At 39.1% G+C, this 23,043-nt stretch overlaps 1 non-coding gene and 1 pseudogene across 1 annotated transcript; one reads left to right on the plus strand and one right to left on the minus strand.

Moving 5' to 3' along the window:
• The first annotated feature begins 247 nt into the window (after window positions 1-247).
• Window positions 248-1,171, plus strand: LOC149242922 (chloroplast envelope quinone oxidoreductase homolog pseudogene; annotated as a pseudogene).
• An 18,697-nt stretch (window positions 1,172-19,868) lies between these two features.
• Window positions 19,869-19,942, minus strand: TRNAV-CAC (transfer RNA valine (anticodon CAC)). Its single transcript has one exon. It is a non-coding gene; the product is annotated as a tRNA-Val (tRNA).
• Window positions 19,943-23,043: the final 3,101 nt, after the last annotated feature.

Raw genomic sequence — 23,043 nt, forward strand, 5'->3', positions numbered from 1 at the left:
TACCATTGAACAAAACAATAGAATCTTCTAATTAGTTTTCATGCTTCCTATTCCATTATTTTTAATTGAATATTTCCCCAAACATCTTGTGCAATTTCAGCCACTCTTGACAGTCTGTATGCTTGTCACGTAGTCAACATTATTACCTATTTCTGAATTACATAATCCTTGACTCAACCCATAATTCTCGTTCCCTTCCCTTTTATGTGTCTACTAAATAGAATTCAAAGCAGGACAAGTGTTTAGAATGATAATTCAGAGTGTTGCATCACTCTGGCTCCCTCACACACAGAAGTTGACCATTTTTTCATTGCAGAAAAATGGGGGACTTGCTGAGTATGCTGTGGCACCTGTAAGGAGAACTGTAAAGAGGCCTGCAGAGGTTTCTGCTGAAATTGGTGCATGCTTGCCCATGGCTGCACTCACTGCATTGCAGGCGGTTCGAGATGCAGCAGGCATTAAGCTTGATGCAAGTGGGAAAGAAATGAATGTACTTGTAACAGCTGCGTCTGGAGGAGTTGGGCATTATGCTGTGCAGGTATCATTTTATTGTTCAAGACAATGCTTCAAATTTGAATTTTAATTACAAGGTAATATGTTCTCTGAAATGTCACCTTTTAATAATTTCAATTCTCAATAGTCACTGCATAAATGTAAGGGGAATTTCATGAGTTCACCTGTCTGTTGCTGCATACAGATGGCAAAGCTTGGAGGAGCGCATGTTACTGCTACTTGCGGCGCGCGTAATATGAGCATGATCAAGGATCTAGGGGCAGATGAAGTGCTGGACTACAAAACACCAGAAGGTGCAGCCTTGAAGAGTCCTTCAGGCCGCAAATATGATGCTGTAATTAGCGGTGCCCATGATATCCCATGGTCCACATTCAAGCCTAATCTAAATCCCTCTGCTACAGTGATTGATCTCACTCCAAATTTTATGTCATTGGCAACATTTGCCGCACATAAAGTTACTGGAGCCAAGCAGAAATTGCTGCCAGTATTCGTTTCGGGAAATACCGCAGACCTTTCTTTGGTGGTGGATTTGGCCAAAGAGGGGAAACTGAGAACGGTTCTTGACTCAAAGCATTCTCTGGCAAAACTGGAAGATGCGTGGACAAAGATGGCTGGAGGCCATGCCACAGGAAAAATTGTGGTTACATTTGATGAGTAGGTTTTACAACGATCCTATGTTTTGATTTCATTCCTCTCAATTCCTCTCAATGGCAATATTTGAAGTTATTCAGAGAATTGTAGTATATTCAAACCCTTTCTACTGGAGCATTGTTGCATTCCACTCCATGGCATTATTTGAAGTTCTTACAGAGCATTGTGGTATATTGAAACCCTTTTTACCGGATCATTGTGTTACATTGAAACCCTTTGTGACTGAAGCATTGTATCATGTTGAAACCCTTGTTATTGAATCATTTTAAATTTTGAAAAGGAGAACTTTTTCTTGTGAGGATATGGTCACTGCAAGAGATTTCAATCTATTTTTTCCCAAATGTATACATATCTCTTCTTTCCATCTATAATAAAAGATGAGAAATAGCCAACTTTATTTCCAAAATATAATTATATTACATATATGATAAAAGATAGAGAAATAGTAAACTTTAATTTTTATAAAATAAATAACATTGAAAATTCAAGCAATGCTAAATGCTAAATACTATTGAGAGAGAGTCATATTAAGCTTAGACTGCTTTTTTTGCCGTAAAAGTTATGGAAATTTTGGTCATATTTTGAGAAAATCTAGCAAGAATTTTTGTAAATCTAAGTTATAGTTGTTAAACTTCAAAATGTTAGGTGCCCTGAATGTTTTTGATGGTGCTGAATCCATTTCCATTATCAAAAACAGGATTCAAACACTGCCTCTATAGGAATTTTTTTACCCAAATTCCAACCACTTTTAATCATCTAAACAATTCCTTGGAATCCATAAACAACTCTTACTTGCTTTAACTAAACATGCTCCCGACAAAACCTAGTAAATGGGAGATTCCAGAATAAATGCTTTACCATTTCCCGTCGATATTTATTATATACTATTACACTTAAAATTAAACAACATATATAATTATATATTAAATTTATAAAATAAACATTATACTAGATATATTAAGTATTAACAAACTCAAAAACCCCTCTGAACACGAATTTGACATCCACTTTCATGGTGTATATCTGGAGTTCACGAAAATAACAGTATATTAAATATAGATATGCAGCAACATGAAGCATCTACGGTGTTTTTAATGGATTTTTAATATCCATTAAAAGAAATATTGCACTTCAATCATAACATCCTAAATTGTGGATCAATATTTTATTACTAATTTTTAAGTTATGAGAATTAATAATTTTATTATTAATTTTTTTTAGTTATAAAAAATAAAAAATTACTAAAATAATTTAAAAAAATTAAATAATTTTTTTTAGATAATTACTGTGATTTAAAAATTTATTTAATAATATATAAATCTGAAGAGAAATCAAATCAGATGTATTAATAATTTATAATTTAGTAAAATTGAAAGCATATTTATACAATTTTTTTTTTTTTTAAATGGGAGGGGCTAGTTCCCTCTAGAAGCATTATGGGCCCTCTTTTTTCATTTTATACCTATATTACAAATTGGGTGTCACAACCGACACATCAACGCCATCATCAGTCACATCGTGCACGCGATGTGCACGATGTGACGGTCGGGGCTGATGATTTGCACACCCCCTGACCTGTTTCGAATCCTGCAGAGCTGCTACCAAAAAAACCTTTATGATTTATGATTTTGGTATAACTATGCTTTCTCAGTTATTGAAATTGAAATTTCCAGTGACTATATTGAAATTGTTCTTTCCTGCCTCACCTTGCATTACTAGTAATCCTGAAAAGAACTTGACTACCTCTGAAATGATGGAAACTGTTATCATCCCTCACAATTATTGCGCCCAACAATCTTACAGATGAACTCTAGAGCAGTACGACAATAACCAGACGAAAATTTTCTTTAAAACTCGGATTGTTGTCCCTGGGAACATGCTGGCATTGAGCTCAAATGCCACAACAACCTTCTCACTGTGGTGGTTGAGATGATGCTTTCTTTGATGCCCTTCGATATCATATAGCACAAAATTTGTATTAGGTGCACTCCCCAGTGCTTTCATCTGTGCAACCAACCATTTTAGCATTGTATGGATCTCCATCTTTTGTGGCTGTCAAATTTTTCCCACATTAACATGTGGAGTTTTGGCTTTGACCTTAAATCCAACTGCAGCTAGGTTGTTTTCCAAGTCCCTGAATGTTAGGGTTACTGCTAACTTAGGTTTTCTTAATACTCAACTTATTAGTGATCTGACGGGTATGTTTTTTTAGCTTAGGCTTTCCTTTGTTTTATGATAAGATTACTAGTAATTACTAGTAAGTAATAAATATAGGGTGAGGTAACGAATGCTCGACCCCCGGGAGAGGGCCCTCACCATATGAATAGTGAGTGACTCCGTCTCTGAAACTGGCGGGGAGAAAAAAGGGAAGGTGAGCGGACCACCCTTAGACGCACGCTTGAGCGTGTGATGAGCATGCACACTCTAATGATGAGCACGAGAGAATTTCTCTCCACTCGTGGCGCTCCTTGCTGGCGGATCAAGAAGTTGATCGGGTCTTTTCGGTCAGATTAGACCCTGAGAATCTTACCCTTCTTAGGTCGGGTGAGCGGCTTCTCGCTCCTCACAGGGGATTGGGGTGTGGGTAAATAGTAGGGGTGGTAACTTGGGTTTTTTTAATGCTCAACTTATTAGTGACCTGGAGAATATGTTTTTTTGCTTTGCCTTTTTCTGTTTTTTCTTTAAGTTAATTTAAGTTAATTTGTGTGAGTATTTTTATGTAAACTAATAGCAGGATATCCAAATCCTATGACATATTTTATTTTTTACAATTATAAACCAAGCACAGAAAGGTTTGTTTTCCAATAAAAACAACACTAAGAAATAAGCATCGGCCTTCCCTATTATCATAATGTTTGGTGTAATGATTACTCTTGCTTACTCACACTTGGACAGTAAGATGCAGGTGCACATATAAACAACATAAATTTGATTAAGATTGCAAAGTCATTCTATTTCTACTAAATGGCAACTCTCCTTCAACAATAGTCCACATTAAAACACTGCATGCGACAAAACCATATAAACAGAGCCTGGAAGTATTTTCCTAGTTTATAGGTGACAAACTAAAAGGTCAAACAGAATTGGATTTATTTTGATGCTACCTCGGAATATGCCATGGATTTCAATCGAACACAGACGATATGTTACCAATAATCTTCCACTCAGACAATATCTTACCAACAGAAATTTTTAAACAACAACTCAGGCTCGGATACCATTAACACAGAAATCAGCAAGCAATACTCGTGTTTGTGAAATTATGTTACGGGTATTTCTCTTTATATTCCTAAATGGATTCTGCAAGTTCTAGTTCCTCTGCATTTATGGGACGATTTGGTTCTAAGCATTTAGAGAAAATTCAAAATGAAGATGAATTGCATAGTGGTTTAAATATTTGTTCTGAAGAAGAAACCCCTGCAAATTCTGCTCTTATAGAAAAGGAAGAACCAAATCCTTCTGTCAATTGGAGACTTCCTCCTGTCTCTCCTTCTGAGGTTTACCGCGGATTAACTCCTTTTAATCTCCATGCGTACAGTCAAATAAAGATTAAAGAAAAATCCATAAAGACTGAGTTAAACCTCAATACTATGATGACAATCCCTATGTTTGAAATTCACCATATTCAAGCAGCCCGCAAGGCAGGTTATCAGTATGCCCATCTAGGGATGGTGAGAGTCGGTCTGAATGCACTCCATCGAAAAGGCCAAAAAGCCTATGTTTTCTCAGCCCTCTTTGATAATAGATGGTCATCCTTTACACAAGCCTTGATAGGTGGGATAGAAACAAGTTTGTCCGATGGCCCTGTACAGTATGATGTTTTTCCAGATTTTTCTGTTGCACTTGATGATGTAAATATTCTACAGTGTTTGACTCTTGGTATACAGACACAAGGCTATGAGAATTTTAAGTCTAAATCCAAAAATCTAGCCATATTCTATATCACTTGTATTCGGTTCTACAATACTACTATTCCTGCAGTTCTGCATACTCCAGACAAGGATGATGGAAAAGTTACTCTTATTCAATATGATTCATCCTGTAACCCATTTGCCCCAGTTTCTGTTTCAAGAAAGCGTTTGTGTCCCCCGGATGATTGGGTTACTAACTGGAAAAAACCTGCAAAAAAGACAGTACATGCTGCTCAATCTGTAATAATCGAAATGGATGACAAAGTTGTCACAAGATTTCCAAGATCAAATCCTTCTGACACTGTTGTCACTTCTATACCTACTGTAAATACAAATCCTTCAAATATCATTCCTTCTGTACAAAATCCTCAGCAGATCGTCATTGACCCTGCTGTTTTTGAAGCCTTAAAAAATCTGTTCAATAAGCCTTCGTCTTCTCAGAATGCTTTATCCTCAGTTTGTGACCATCCTCACTGTTCAAAGACATATTGTCAGTTTTCAAATGACCCTCCTAACCCTCATGGAAAGTCATCTCAAGACTTTCATATCAATATGATCAAGTTTATACCAGCTGAAGATTCAGCTTGTTCTGATAAGAGTTATACTAAAGTTGCATTCTTCAACCCTTGTGAAGAAATGCTTGTTCAGTCAGTCAGCCCAACCTCTACTTCAGGTTTAGGTTTTGTACATTCTTCTCAAATTCCAGAATATAGAAGACATCCTATAGACAAGATTCCAAAGTCTGTAGAGATTCCGTCTGATGAAGAAATCCTCTCTTTTCTGAAAATCTTTAAAGGAATTGGCCCTTATGACCCAGCTGATCCTTGGAAAAAGAAAATGTTCCATTGGGATATTTTTACTCATGAAAAAGAGCATCTCTATATGCAAGAAATGTTGCTACAAGAGAAAAAGGATCGCAGGAAATTTAATGAGCAAAATAGTGAGTCATGGAAAGCCTGGATGACTATTAATAATCAGTGGATATCATTCTATGAATGGTATTATCCTTCAATTAATCAAGTAGAAGATGCCTTGATGAAATCCTTCAGAAATCAAGCAAAGCAGAAAAGATTGAGTGATCCAGAAAATTTTGTTGATGAAAAAATGGCTGAAAATGTTGTAGTAATTCCTTCTCCTCTAAAGATCCCAGAATTTGATCAGAAAATTCAAAAAATGATATGTAAACCAAACACCCCTAGAAATTTGGTTTATATTAGACAAAAAGGAGAAGAATTAATAAGAGAAGTTTGTTCTAATCTTAGAATAAACATGATAAGATCAGGAACCCCTGCAAAGCATAAATGGGAGCTCCTTGATGGAAATATTTTTGAGACAGAAAATGATTTTCCTCCTTGGAAAAATATGGTCATTAGAGGACAAGATGGGAAATTGTACAAACTTTTGCCTTCCCATCCAGATGATCCAAATTCATCAGCCAAAGAAATGATAGCAGCTACTAATTGGACTAATCTTGCTTTATCCAGCTTAGAAAGATTTGCTAAAGCTAAATTTGATAATTTAGAAAAAGCAAATAGTGAAATGAAAGCTCTTCTGGATAGAATTTTGCAAAAGCAAGATTACAATACTATGTATCTAAATGAACATGTGAAGACCTTGGCTGAAAACGATCAGACTATAGCACAGAGTCTTGACAAGCTGTCTTTAAAGACCGAAAAGCAGATCCATGATGTAGCAGTTGCTCATGGACGAGAGATTGTTAGAGTCAATAACAATCTAGATTTTATCAAGGGACAAGTGAAAACTGTTTCTTCAGATTTAGCTACTTTGAAGAAAAAGCCAAATACTGAAAGCTATAAATCTGCAACTTTGTTCTCCAATCCAGTTACCACTGTGCCCTATTCTATTTCTCCTTCTGTGGAAAGTTTAATCAAAACTCCAAGTATTATAAACTTTCCTCCTCCCACTTCTTCTCATCCATACTCTTTATTTGCTAATCCAAGTTTCTTTACACCACTTCCAAAGTCGGTTTCTAAAGTCACTCTTGGTTCAAAGAAAGAAGAAGAAGACTCTAAAGAATTCAAAGGAAGTTTTTCAGAGTTCTTTGCTTCATCTAGTCATGATGAAGAAGAAGAAAAATCAGATGCAACAATTACCAGTGTCAATAAGATAGATGATGCACCTAAACTTGAAGAGTTAGAAAGCTGCATAAATAATTTCTCTCAGCAGGATAAAGAAAAATTTGGTATTTCAGCATTGAATCCTTCTGAAGAAATAGAGACTTCTGAAATTGACCAGCAAGTCCATGCTACTACTTCTAGATCCACTTGGACTTCAACTTGGAACCCTGCTCCTGACCGTCGTGATTTAATGAAATCAGAATATCATAAGGATTGGTCAGCAAGTTCCACTTATTCATGGAACATTGACAACTGTACCGAAGTCGAAGTCATGTCTGTTATGCATTCTATGCTTGTATGTTATCGCACTTATCTTGCAGATGACATTGGTCCAATAAATGCTACAAGAAGAATAATAGCTGGCTTTGAAGGTACATTAGACTCTTGGCTTAAAGCTGAGACTTTGAAGTTGCCTACTCTGCTTTCACAATGGGAACAATCAGTTATTCTAAACGCAGATGGCACTACTTATATGGACCCTGTTACTACACTTCCTATAAATAATATGATTGGTTGTTTGATCTATGGCATCACAGTTAATTTCATTGGATTTCCACAGATCACCAATGATATAACTGTTATTACTCTGCTTGCAATGAAATTGCACAACATGCAACACTTTGATGAATATTTCAATGAATACCTGCATCGTCTCCATACTCTTTCTCCTGATTTAATTCTTGAACCAAAATGGAAAGAGATTTTTGTTGCCTCTCTACCTAACTGGGTTTCTTCAGCAATTGTAGCTAAACTCCCTGGCAAAATTGGAGACTACAAATTTGGCATTATCCGTCAAGCAGTTAAGGCAGTCATTGTTGAACTTTGCTCTCAGATGAAGATTGCATGCGTCGCCACCAATCCTAAGAAGTCGCATGGCTATCAACAGCTATGTAAACAATGGCATTTGGGCAAAGCTGGCAATTCTAAAGGGGTGAGAAGAAAGAAAAAGAGATTTTCCAAGAAGAATTCCCTGCTTCATCGCAAAAAAGACGTTCAGCACAGAAAATAGAAGCCATACAGAAAAACAGAAATGTTTTCCAAAGAAGTAATTTGTTACAACTGCCAGAAGAAAGGACACACTGCTAAAAAATGTCCTGAGAAGAAGAAAGAGTTCTCTAAAAAGAAAATTGCTTATAAGAACAAGAAAGGTAAAGTAAATTACTTTGACCTTCCAAGCAGTTGTGATGAGTTAATCTCCTCTAATTCAGAATCAGAGAATGAATTGAACTTTGCAAATGACTCTTCCTCAGAAGAAGAAGAATACTGCAGAGACCCCTATTGCACAAATTGCAATGATTGTGACTGTAGTGACCCTGATGTTTGCAAGTGCAATATGATAAGTATGATGAAAAGTGAAGATGATGAGATTAGCAGAAATCTCTTCACTCAGATGATGGCAGCAAGTGATCAGCAGCTAAAAGAAATGTACAGATCTATGCTAACAGATCACCTTTCAAAGAAAACCTCAAAGTCATCTTCAAATCGAGGTTATGTTCCCCCTGCATCATTATTTTCAGTAGAAGCACTAACGAGACAATTCAAGAATGAAGAATTTGGCGAAGATCTACCACAGACATTGCCTGCTATGCATATGGCTATTAAAGAATTGAGAAAAACAGTAAAAGAGAATAAAAGACTATGCATAGAAAATCACAGAGATCTTTCTGTCAAATTACTTCATGCAAATGAAGCTTCTACTTCATATTCAAAACCAGAAGCCTCCAAGAAAGAAGAAAACTGGACTTATATTGCTAAACCAGGTCCTGAAAAGAAAGATTCAGATGATGAGTCTGAAGTAGAAAGATCGGGTTTGAGTTGCCACTATGTAAACCAAGATGTAATGTACTGTGTCAAACTAAAGGTACAAGTTGGCAATCACACAGAGTTTTGGAAAGTTTTGATGGACACTGGATCTCGCCTAAACATTGTCAGCGATACAGTTGTTCCAGCACATCTAAGGAGGCCTACAGACTGTCCAAAGGTAATAACTGCCAGTGGAACTATTCCTACAAAGCATGAAGCAGATGTAAATATCTTTTTGACAGAAACCACTAGAGTTCATCTTGTCTGTCCAATAATCCCAGGAATAGACTGTGCCATGTACCTTGGGACTCCCTTCTTCAAAAATTTTGAGAAACATGGCGCCAAGCTAGATCGAGCATCAGGAAGGTATGGTTATTTTGTTAGCTTGGATGAAAAAGAAATTTTCTTTCCTTTTATTAATCCTAATTCTCCAAATAGAATATCTAGGATTGAAAGGATGGAACACCTCTTAGCCAAAATGGAGGTGAAGAAAGAAGTTCTAAAAGCAGAAGAACTTCTTAACAATGGAAAATACGCCAGAGAAATTGCAGATATCACAGCCAAATTCAGAGAATGTTGCTTTGATGATCCGAATGCATTTTGGCATATAAAGAAGCAAGAAGTAGAGTTTCCACTCAAGAAAGATTTTAATGGCAAGCTCAGAAGATCTAAAGCTGTTGCTATGAATGAAGAGCAACTAAAGACATGCGAAGCAGAAATAAAAGATGTTTTAGAAAAGGGATTAATCAGGAAAAGCAAGAGCCCTATAGCTTGCTTTGCATTTTATGTAAATAATCATGCTGAACAGGCCCGGGGTAAACCAAGACTAGTTGTTAACTATAAGCCCCTGAATTCTATTTTAGATTATGATGCTTATCCATTACCCAAACCATCAAGCATTCTGGCACAGATTTCCAAATCAAAAATCTTTTCTAAGTTCGATTTGAAGTTTGGATTCTGGCAGGTTGGGATCAAAGAAGAAGATAAATGGAAGACAACCTTCTCTGTTCCTGAAGGTCATTTTGAATGGAATATTATGCCATTTGGCCTGATCAATGCTCCATCCGCCTTCCAAAGGATTATGGACGAAACATTCGAAGGTATGGATGAATTTCTAAAGAAGTATATAGATGATCTTTTGATTCATTCTGATAACATTCCTGAACATATCAAGCATCTAAAGATCTTCTATAAAAGAGTAAAAGAAATGGGAATAGTCCTCTCTGCGTCCAAGATGAAGCTTTTCAAAACCATGATAGACTTTCTTGGATACAATATTCAGTATGGTTCTACAGTGTGATACAAAGGAGTCTCAATTTTGTTGATCATTTTCCTGATGAGATAACTGATAAAAATCAGTTACAGAGATTCCTAGGCAGTTTAAATTACATTTCAAAGTTCTTGAAACATTGTGCTCAGGAAAGGAAGTTGCTAAATAAGCATCTACAGAAAGATCCTATTCCTTGGAATAAAGATTGCACTGAAGCAGTCCGAAGAATTAAAGAAAGAGTGAGAAATATACAGCCTCTCTCACCTATCAGAGAAGAATGGAAAAAGATCATAATGACAGATGCAAGCCATGCCGGCTGGGGTGCAGTTTTATGTCAGGAAAACCCCACAGATAAAAGGGCACTAGAGGTTTGTCAATACTCCTCTGGTCTTTGGGCTAAAAACCAGTTGAACTGGTCTAGCCTTAAGAAGGAGCTGCGAGCAGTATGCCTTGGCATTTCCAAGTTTAAAGACTTTGTCATTTATACACACTTTATAGTAAGAACAGACTGTCAAGCCCTGAAGTTTGCTATTCAGAAGTGTGAGTTTGAAGACGCAGCCATGGTGCGCTGGGTAATGCAACTCAGCCAGTACTCTTTTGATATCGAGTTTGTCAAAGGCGATAAAAATAGCTTTGCTGACATGCTCAGCAGAGAATTTCTTGAAGAACATTCAATGCATGCCTTATCCCTGAATTTTATCTGAAGAAATCCAGAAGAAATAGAAATTGAAACATCAACTGGATGGGTTTCTTTCAATTTACAGAAGAATTTGTTAGATCATGAGCATAACTGGATCCCAATCAAAGAAATCAGACAGAGAGTTGGTATACCATACAAATGGACAGATCCACTTCAGGATGAAATGAATGAAGAAGCCTTAGAAGCTCTTGATTATCTCAGACATATTGGCAGTATAGCCTATAGGCTAGAAAGAGATGAAGAAAATAGTACTCGGATCACTAGTTGTCACATTACTCTAAGAAGATTTTGCAACTTTTTGGATCGAGACAACTTTGATGAAGAACGGAAAGAGCAGGCATTCTACACAGGTACGAGATTACAAAATTTTGAAACTAATTTGTTTTACTCTGTGCAGTTCTCCTTTTGGTATGAGCACATGCCAGTCGAAGATATGGAAGAAGAAGATCCACTTCCAGAGTGGTTCATGGACTGATGGAAGATTTATGGATTATCTCCATTAATCTTAAAACCATATTCCTTCACCTTATTAAAGATTCCTAACTTCACTCCACAGACACCATGCCTGACAGATGTCCTAAGAAAAACAATCGATGATTTTGTCAATCTGAATGATCTTGATTTTCTACAAGGAGTACGAAGATGTGGCCATGTGCGCTGGTTCGTAATGAATCACTACAAAGAAAGAATACTTCGTACCAGCAATAATTCCAATTATGAATATTTTCATCAGCAGATAAATCCAGAACACAATCCATTTCTTCATCTTAGCTACTTGGAATTACCAAACCCTCATGACACCAATACTTGGGAAACAGAGAAAGAGATATGATCCAGGTGGATGTTGGTGGCCACCCACCTATCCCATTTGGACCCCCACAACTGTCTCTTTCAGTTTTTTAGTTTCCTTAATTATAGCACAGTTTACTATTTTTAGCAGTTTTTTGGGTCCTAAACTTCCGGAGCCGTTTTGAGGCCCTAAACGACGTTTTTTTGGGAAATCCACCACCAGCAATTTTTTGATAAAAATTGTCTTTTCCGTCGTAGTCCTCGGAGAGATCTTTCCAACAGGCTATCATGCGCGTCAAACAGAGATAATACGACCAATTTGCGACCCCGGGAAGTTGGTTGTCCAACTCACCCCAAAACGGGGCCCACAATTTGGCGTTTCATCTTCTAGGGTTAGGTTTTGGAATGTGAAGGGTTTTCCATTGTTTCTCAATAATAAATAGGCCTTCGAGCCTCATTGTAAACACAGTTCGAAACAGTTTAGATGCATGTAGCCGACACATCTCTTCTCAGAGATAAGCTACCATCGCCCTAGCTGGGTTATTTCTATTTGTAAGCATATTTCAGTATTATCCATTAATGAAATGAAGTATTATTTCCGTTGTATCTCTGTTTTTATGGTTATCGCATCTTTGTATTTATGGTTATCTCTGTAATCTATTGCGTTCCTGTTTAAATCTGGATCAGTGGTATCAGAGCAGTCTACTTTTTCTCTGTTTTTTCTTTGCATGTCCCCAACGAGGTCGGGATATAAGGAGTTAGGGCTTGAATTGGTCGAACCTTTGCAAGACCAGCCTCGTAAATCTCGACGACCTCCCATGGCGGATGAGAAGAAATATGAGGGGGCAGGAGATCCTATCAGAATCTTGATCGAAGAAGCCCTCGAGCGGCAAAGGAACGCGATGATGGATAGCTTTGCGCAGATTCTTCAGTGGCTACCTAGAGGCGACGCATCAGCTTCCAACAGCTACTCTGGAAATGCCACACCGTTTAAGGTACAAGTTAATTTTGAAATCCCCATCTTCGAGGGTCAAATAGACGCAGATGCCGTAGATAAATGGTTAAATCTGCTCGATGGGTATTTTTCTGTTCATGAATTTTCAAGTCGGGAAAAGATTGTTTTCGCTCTTCTCAAAGCAGCCCCCCACGTCAAGGACTGGTGGGAAACCTACTCCGAACAGAAGGATGAAAGTACATGCTCACTGTTTTCAGCCGCACCCACTTGGAATGACTTCCGGGATGCCATCAAGGAGCAGTACTACCCTGTCAAAAGCTATGAGGAAAAATACATCAAATGGACCACACTACGGCAGGGACGAGACCAAGATGTGCCGCAGTTCACAAACATTTTTCATACCCTTCGCACACAATTGGGTATCAAAGATTCTGAGCTGCATCTGGTACTCAAATACCGCGGCTGCCTACACAGATACATCCAGGAAGAGATGGAGTTCTTGAACATCTCCTCACTCGGCACAGCATACCGATACGCTGTCAAAATCGAGCAAAAGTTCAAACAAAAGAAACGAGACTTTGGATCTGCAAATCCAAAGCCCAAAGGACAAAGCCAAGGCGGGGTGACCCAAGACAACCCGTCGAAGCCGCAAGAAAAGAACAACACCACGAAGCCGAAGAAGGACACAGGAAAGTGGTGTGAGTTCCACAAGAGTCCCACCCATAACACAAGTGAGTGTCGGACCAAGCAGTCGCTGGTGGCCGAGTTGAAGGCTTCCGAATCAGATGCATGTTCCGACTCTGAGTCAGAACCCGACAAGGGGAATGACAAAGGGAAGAAGATCATTGATGCGGATCCCAGCGCCACTGTTGCTACTGCCAAGATCCAAAAAAATGAGCCCGAAGATCCAGAGGAGGGGGAACGTCTTTTCCACTCACAGATGTGGGTGAAGGGTTCGCCGCTGCAATTCATTGTCGACAGTGGCAGCCAAAAGAACCTCATTTCAGCAGAGGTCGTGAAGCGGTTGGGCCTACCAACTACACCACACCCACAGCCGTACAGTATCGGTTGGCTTCACAAAGGACGAGATCTCAAAGTTCGCCAGTAGTGCCGCCTTCCCTACAGCATCAAGCCCTTCACAGACGAGGTATTGTGTGATGTTACACCTCTGGATGTTTGTGATGTACTATTAGGCCAGCCATTCTTGTGGAGGCGACACGCTGTGTATGAGTCAAGGCCTCGCGCTGTCATCATTTCTTTGGATAATTCATTATACAGGATACCGGAGGTAGCCCCACCTACCGCCACCTCTTTGATCACTGCTAAGAAAGGCAGCAAGCTCATCTCACAGACTAGGAAATTTATTTTCTGTCTGGTTCGCTCCCAAAGTAAGGGGAAGATCGTTGCTACATCCATGACCCCCGCGAAGGGTTCCTCCACATAGCAGCAGCAACAGTGGGATACAGTTGTGACAGTACACAGGACCAATTTCTCCTTACCCGGAGGGGTACCACACAAGTTTCAGGTGGGCGACAAATTTTGGTTACATTTGCAGAGGGAGCGCCTTACCAGAACCCATAAGAAACTCAGACCACTTCGACATGGTCCTTACACCAGTAACAAGGCTACGGGAAATAATGCTTTGAAGCACAACATTCCTCCATTCCTTAACTTGCACCGAGTGTTCAATGTGGACCATCGCCGACCATGCTCCCCATCATTTCTGGACACATCAGAGATTGCAGAACAGCTCACCAGAGACCCAGCTCAGCAGAAGCTTCCTCATCTCAAGGAGGAACTCAATGCAATGGGGACCATTGCTTCCTAAGGGGGAGGAATGATCCAGGTGGATGTTGGTGGCCACCCACCTATCCCATTTGGACCCCCACAACTGTCTCTTTCAGTTTTTCAGTTTCCTTAATTATAGCACAGTTCACTATTTTTAGCAGTTTTTCGGGTCCTAAACTTCCGGAGTCGTTTTGAGGCCCTAAACGACGTTTTTTTGGGAAATCCACCGCCAACGATTTTTTTGATAAAAATCGTCTTTTCCGTCGTAGTCCTCGGAGAGATCTTTCCAACGGGCTATCATGCGCGTCAAACGGAGATAATACGACCAATTCGCGACCCCGGGAAGTTGGCTGTCCAACTCACCCCAAAACGGGGCCCACAATTTGGCGTTTCATCTTCTAGGGTTAGGTTTTGGAATGTGAAGGGTGTTCCATTGTTTCTCAATAATAAATAGGCCTTCGAGCCTCATTGTAAACACAGTTCAAAACAGTTCAGAGGCATGTAGCTGACACATCTCTTCTCAGAGATAAGTTACCATCGCCCTAGCTGGGTTATTTCTATTTGTAAGCATATTTCAGTATTCTCCATTAATGAAATGAAGTATTATTTCCGCTGCATCTCTGTTTTTATGGTTATCGCATCTCTGTATTTATGGTTATCTCTGTAATTTATTGCGTTCCTGTTTAAATCTGGATCAATGGTATCAGAGCGGTCTGCTTTTTCTCTGTTTTTCTTTGCATGTCCCCAACGAGGTCGGGATATAAGGAATTAGGGCTTGAATTGGTCGAACCTTTGCAAGACCAGCCTCGCAAATCTCGACGACCTCCCATGGCGGATGAGAAGAAAGACGAGGGGGCAGGAGATCCTATCAGAATATTGCTCGAAGAAGCCCTCGAGCGGCAAAGGAACGCGATGATGGATAGCTTTGCGCAGATCCTTCAGCGGCTACCTAGAGGCGACACATCAGCTTCCAACAGCTACTCTGGAAATGCCACACCGTTTAAGGTACAAGTTAATTTTGAAATCCCCATCTTCGAGGGTCAAATAGACGCAGATGCCGTAGATAAATGGTTAAATCTGCTCGATGGGTATTTTTCTATTCATGAATTTTCAAGTCGGGAAAAGATTGTTTTCGCTCTTCTCAAAGCAGCCCCTCACGTCAAGGACTGGTGGGAAACTTACTGCGAACAGAAGGATGAAAGTACAGGCTCACTGTTTTCAGTCGCACCCACTTGGAATGACTTCCGGGATGCCATCAAGGAGCAGTACTACCCTGTCAAACGCTATGAGGACAAATACATCAAATGGACCACACTGCGGCAGGGACGAGACCAAGATGTGCCGCAGTTCACAAACATTTTTCATACCCTTCGCACACAATTGGGTATCAAAGATTCTGAGCTGCATCTGGTACTCAAATACTGCGGCTGCCTACACAGATATATCCAGGAAGAGATGGAGTTCTTGAACATCTCCTCACTCGGCACAGCATACCGATACGCTGTCAAAATCGAGCAAAAGTTCAAACAGAAGAAGCGAGACTTTGGATCTGCAAATCCAAAGCCCAAAGGACAAAGCCAAGGCGGGGTGACCCAAGACAACCCATCGAAGCCGCAAGAAAAGAACAACACCACGAAGCCGAAGAAGGACACAGGAAAGTGGTGTGAGTTCCACAAGAGTCCCACTCATAACACAAGTGAGTGTCGGACCAAGCAGTCGCTGGTGGCCGAGTTGAAGGCTTCCGAATCAGATGCATGTTCCGACTCTGAGTCAGAACCCGACAAGGGGAATGACAAAGGGAAGCATATCATTGATGCAGATCCCAGCGCCACTGTTGCTACTGCCAAGATCCAGAAAAATGAGCCCGAAGATCCAGAGGAGGGGGAATGTCTTTTCCACTCACAGATGTGGGTGAAGGGTTCGCCGCTGCAATTCATTGTCGACAGTGGCAGCCAAAAGAACCTCATTTCAGTAGAGGTCGTGAAGCGGTTGGGCCTACCAACTACACCACACCCACAGCCGTACAGTATCGGTTGGCTTCACGAAGGACGAGATCTCAAAGTTCGCCAGCAGTGCCGCCTTCCCTACAGCATCAAGCCCTTCACAGACGAGGTATTGTGTGATGTTACACCTCTGGATGTTTGTGATGTACTATTAGGCCAGCCATACTTGTGGAGGCGACATGCTGTGTATGAGTCAAGGCCTCGCGCTGTCATCATTTCTTTGGATAATTCATTATACAGGATACCGGAGGTAGCCCCACCTACCACCACCTCTTTGATCACTGCTAAGAAAGGCAGCAAGCTCATCTCACAGACTAGGAAATTTATTTTCTGTCTGGTTCACTCCCAAAGTAAGGGGAAGATCGTTGCTACATCCATGACCCCCGCGAAGGGTTCCTCCACACAGCAGCAGCAACAGAGGGATACAGTTGTGACAGTACACAGGACCAACTTCTCCTTACCCGGAGGGGTACCACACAAGTTTCAGGTGGGCGACAAAGTTTGGTTACATTTGCAGAGGGAGCGCCTTACCAGAACCCATCAGAAACTCAGACCACTTCGACATGGTCCTTACACCAGTAACAAGGCTACGGGAAACAATGATTTGAAGCATACCATTCCTCCATTCCTTAACTTGCACCGAGTGTTCAATGTGGACCGTCGCCGACCATGCTCCCCATCATTTCTGGACACATCAGAGATTGCAGAACAGCTCACCAGAGACCCAGCTCAGCAGAAGCTTCCTCATCTCAGGGAGGAACTCAATGCAATGGGGACCATTGCTTCCTAAGGGGGGAGGAATGATCCAGGTGGATGTTGGTGGCCACCCACCTATCCCATTTGGACCCCCACAACTGTCTCTTTCAGTTTTTCAGTTTCCTTAATTATAGCACAGTTTAGTATTTTTAGTAGTTTTTCGGGTCCTAAACTTCTGGAGCCGTTTTGAGGCCCTAAACGACGTTTTTTTGGGAAATCCACTGCCAGTGATTTTTTTGATAAAAATCATATTTTCTGTCGTAGTCCTCGGAGAGATCTTTCCAACGAGCTATCATGCGCGTCAAACGGAGATAATACGACCAATTCGCGACCCCGGGAAGTTGGCTGTCCAACTCACCCCAAAATGGGGCCCACAATTTGGCGTTTCATCTTCTAGGGTTAGGTTTTGGAATGTGAAGGGTTTTCCATTGTTTCTCAATAATAAATAGGCCTTCGAGCCTCATTGTAAACACAGTTCGAAACAGTTCAGAGGCATGTAGCCGACACATATCTTCTCAGAGATAAGCTACCATCGCCCTAGCTGGGTTATTTCTATTTGTAAGCATATTTCAGTATTCTCCATTAATGAAATGAAGTATTATTTCCGCTGCATCTCTGTTTTTATGGTTATCGCATCTCTGTATTTATGGTTATCTCTGTAATCTATTGCGTTCCTGTTTAAATCTTGATCAAGATATGGGTCCAGTACTTTTCAAATTACTTGATTGAACGATGGAATGTCCAGTACTACAGCTAGCCTCAAGTAGATTATTACACTTGTAAAGTCTTTCCAACCGACAATGGAGTTGGACGGGTCTTACGTAGATTCCCCAATCAAGAATATCTACTGTGTAAATATTGAGATGTGCAAATCTCATCTTTTAAGTCTTTCGAGGATTCTCTTGTACGAATCTCCTCTGTGTAAACATAAAGTAAATCCGGTCCCCATATGCCTCTGGCTTTCCGTATCGGAATAGGGATGAGATAACATGAGTAGTCCGCTCATGCCCGGATTTGGTTCTTTCAAAGCATCTTGCTTTTGATTTTGTCAGTTTGTACATAGCCCACTCACGGATGTTTGTTCCCTCCAAGATCTATAAATACATGAGAACTTCGGAGTAAGAGGGCATTCGGGTTTTGGGAGATTGGAGTCGAACTTTTCTCCTGCTCTGCATCTGCGGACATACAGTCTGAACTGCTTGCATCACGGGAAGAGCTCAAGTCTTTAGGAGAATTGAGAAGCCTGCGCATTGGTTCTCGAAGCCAGTGTGAACCTAAAGTGGCCGGTTCTTAGTTTGTCTATTGAGTCTGTAAGTCTGTTCTAATCTTGAGACTCAGTCTGCTGGTATGCCAGGTAGCCTGTAGATTTGTTATGCTTCGGCTAACTTATATCTACTAAATGCTCCAGCAGTCGACCTGAGGAAGAGATTTTCTTTGTATTTGAATCCTACTTCTAATAATATATAAATCAATGCCTCTGGCTATTTTCATCTATTCCGCACCTGTGTTAATGGACCTGTGTTAATGGTATCAGACCCTGAGTTGTTGTTTAAAAATTTCTGTTGGTAAGATATTGTCTGAGTGGAAGATTATTGGTAACATATCGTCTGTGTGGATCACTAGTTTCATTGAGGCCGTGAATAGTGCGTAAAGCCCGTGCGGAGCCGTTGAAGGCGTTGAAGGGTAGCATTCGACGTATAGCTAGAGCCGAGGAAGCCGCGATTTGTTGGTAAAATTGCACGAAGCATTTTTCTGTTAAAATACGCTAGACTTTATTTTAATGCTACCAGAGAATATGCCATGAAATTTATTGGCCGGGAATTTATGGAATTGGTGCCTAGATTAAATTTTAAAAATTTAATGAAAATATCAATATGCCATGGAATTGATTGTAATGAAAATGGCAATATGCCTTGAGGAAATTTTATGGTTAAAACCCTAGAGACTGTCTGAGCTCCGACCCGAACGGAATTTTAAAACCCTAATGAGAGCGTCTGAGCCCGGACTCGAACGGAATGTTTAGAACCCTAGTGAAAATGTTTGGGCCTGGACTCGAACTGGGACCTGGGACCTTTAGTGTGTGAGAACGTGATAACCGATTATACCACCCAGACCTATACTCATATCTCCAACATTGTTTAGTTCACATTTTAGAGAAGTTTTAAGACTTAATGAGAATAAAAGTAGCTTGGTTCGGTGTTAATACAGAATATGCCATAGGGTTGAATGGCGTTGACGAAATTTTAGGAAAATGTCTGAGCCCGGATTCGAACAGCGGTGATTTCCATTTCCACATTGTTTATCTCAACTTAAAATTTCAGAGTGAAATTTGAAAAATTTTAAGGAAAGTTCAATGCCATTCGGGAAATTGTAGAATTTCGCTAAAATATCTGAGCCCAACCTGTTCCACATTGTTTTTTTTCAGAGAACTGTTCCACATTGTTTATCACAACTTAAAATTTCATAGTGGAATTAGAGAAATTTAGACGACAGTTCAAAAACATTCCCGAAAAATTCAGAATTTGGCCAAAATCGCCTGGCCCAAACTTCCATTGCGTAAGCGCCGCCAGAAGAAGTTTCAGAAAATCATCTGTCTGAGCCCGGACTTGAACCGGGGACCTTTAGTGTGTGAGACTAACGTGATAACCGACTACACCACCCAGACGTATGCATAAAATTAAAATCAAAATATAAAAATTTAAACAAAATGTTCAAGCCCGGATTCGAGCCATGGACCATTAGAATGTGAGATTGGGAGCGCTTTTTAGTAAAAATTTTAAAATTTAATGAAAATGTTTAAGCGATCTGCAACGTTACCGCATTTAGGTTTTCGAAGCTTAACCAAAAACACTTATTTAATAGGTTTGATTACAATCAAATAATTTGAAAATAAAATCACAAAGTTTACTTTAGTTTTGACAGATTAATATTTTATAAATACTCATGTTGAGGGAAATGTTTGAAAATGAAATTTAATGGTCGTTTATTCTATCAAATTTTTTTGTTTTAATATTTTTTTCACTATAAAGTGTTTTAGGCATCTTGTACATTCCTTATTTTATTATGACATTCTTGAGAGTTTGTTTACTGTTTGCAATATTATTTTTTCTTCGAAGTTAGCAATAGTGAAAAAATAATTTTAATATCGTAACTTTGGCACGATGGTATGTTTATAACAAAAGCAACACTTTTATTTCTCATGTTTATTAATGTTATTAACTATGTTGATAGTTTGAAAGGCTTGCTTTATTTTTGTAAGCAACCTAATTTGTCTTGCTAGAGATTCCACTACCAAGTTCAGTCTTGAACATGGTATTTAATTGTGTAATCTTGGTTACACCATTTGTAGTTTGCTTAACCATACAAACTACTTTACAAGTGAACAAATGCTATTTCTTGTCATCCTTCCCAATTCCATGAAATAGTAGAAGTCTTAATGTTGAGTGTTGCATTTCCATCATAAGATTCATTAGTGATCCCCTTATATGATGCAAAATTGATATCAATCGCCCAACTAGTGGAATCTTTGTATGCACAAACTTCTTTGAACTAAGTGCTTCTACCAATATCTTAACTTCAATTACCTTCAAATTTCCTCCTTTTTCCTCAAAACTCCTAACTTCTATTTGGCTACAACTTTAACCTATCGCACTACATCTATTTGATTGTTTTGAACTCTTTCAGACTAATATGTGCAAGGATGGTGGTTCCAAGAGGGGTTTACTCCTTATCTAACCTCTATCCATAAATCTAAAAGAGCCTTCTAAATTTAGTTACATGAGTCTTCCTACCATTGCCAAGATCCCTTCTTCTTGTGTATCCCCTTTTCTTTCATTGCTTCTTATCCAATTATCAATCTTGTCCTTCTTTTTCTCCTCATCACATTATGTTAACCCTCTTACTTACCATCAAGATTCCATATCTTCACCTCTAGAGATATCCCTACTATCTCCATCTATCTCTCTTGAAGTCTTATTTATGCCACATTCTTTGATGACTTGTCCTCTACTTCTGTGATATCTCCTTGCACCAACTCCTCAACGCTCCAGTCTTGTGCTACACTCCTAACACTCACTTTCCACACTACTCTCACACTTTATCTCTCCTTGTATGATGTTCTTAATCCCTTGGCTTCGACCTATCTTTTTCTCCTTTCTTTCTCTTTTCTAGCTTAACCTACTCTCTAATGTTAGCTCTTCTTATGCCTCTTTCTTCCCATTTCTAGCTCTACTCTTCCCAATCCATTTTTGTAGCTTCTTTCTATGTTCATCTCATCATTTCCCCCTTATCATCATCATGACCCATTTACATCGGGTTTTACTCTATTTACTCGAGATCCATCCTCATCATTTCCTTCTCCATAACCATCATCTTAATCCACAATGGAATTTGAGCTAGGAACCTACTTCACGGACAAGAGTCTAAGTTTCTTTTGGCATTGTTGAAAGATTCACTACATTCAACTGTAAATTTGATTATATAACCCTCTTTTGCTCACTCAAACCAAAATTTAATGGCTTGAATCCACTTGCTATCGAGGTTATTTAATATATAGACCATTTATTGGTTCTAAAGAATTGATTATTAAACTAATCTTTAGAATTTAATGGCTACCTATTTCTTTAAATACTCTTGGAAAATATAAGGGAACTCTATAAATAAAATTACATAAAAATTACTGTAAATATATAATATATATATATATATATATATATATATATATATATATATATATATATATATATATATATATATATACCACATTTTAGGTTTGATTCTTAAATTTCTAATTTCTAGTTGTGCAAATTCATCTTCCTTCTTTGAAAACTAGTCTTATATCTCCTCTCGAGATGATTACCACCTCATCACCTCATCCTTAGTGAAGGACATGAACAATGAAGTGCCGACAATGAAACTAATTGTTGGCATGAGGTTCGAACCCAGGGTTTCAACTTCTTGGCCAACAAATACCTCGTAAGCATCAATATTTTCAAACTCCAAAGGTTGGAGAAGGCCTCACACAAGCATCTTATAGGAATTGCATAACTTTTAGCCTGCGATCTTATTCAAAGATGACAAAATTCAACACAACAACAAGATCTTAACATCTCAAATATTAGCATAAGATTCATTAACAATCCATGAAAGATTTAGACTAAACACTTAAAGAACAAATTCATTATAACACATAAGACTCATAGAGGTTAGAAATAGATAGATCTTTCATTCATTCATCACCAAATAAGATATTTGTATGATAAAACATAAATACATTCTCCATTACAAAACATGAGAGCTTTGTAGAGACAACTCAAACATTCTATACTTTTCTCTCCCTTAAAGAATCTTTTGCACACTTCTCATTTTCTCTCTCTCTTTCTTTCCCTTTACATCCTTTTATATGCATCTACCCATGGGGACCTGTTGTAGCATCTACAACCACCCTCCAAAATTTTGTCTATGCTTTGATTTTGGAGCCTTCCTTACTATCCACAACAACTCATCTTGCACTGATCTAGGTATTCATGCTTCAATTGAGACTTATGTTTTCATTTTCACTTGTCCTTATTAACTTAGTTGATTCTTCTAATTCACAAGTTAATCTCCCAACTTAGTCTCATAGTAGTTATGGGCTTGCCTAAACTGCGGAGTCATGTGAGGCAAACTATCGATGAACTCAAAAACAACACAATGCACTAAGTCAGAAAGTTTCCTAGTTCCCCAGAACTGTGCAATCTTTCCCAGCAGTGTGCATGGAAAGTTTCC

The sequence above is a fragment of the Pinus tabuliformis genome, chromosome 8 (assembly GCF_031772625.1).
Source record: "Pinus tabuliformis cultivar Carrire ecotype Pingquan chromosome 8, CPIR1, whole genome shotgun sequence".
Lineage (NCBI taxonomy): Eukaryota > Viridiplantae > Streptophyta > Pinopsida > Pinales > Pinaceae > Pinus > Pinus tabuliformis.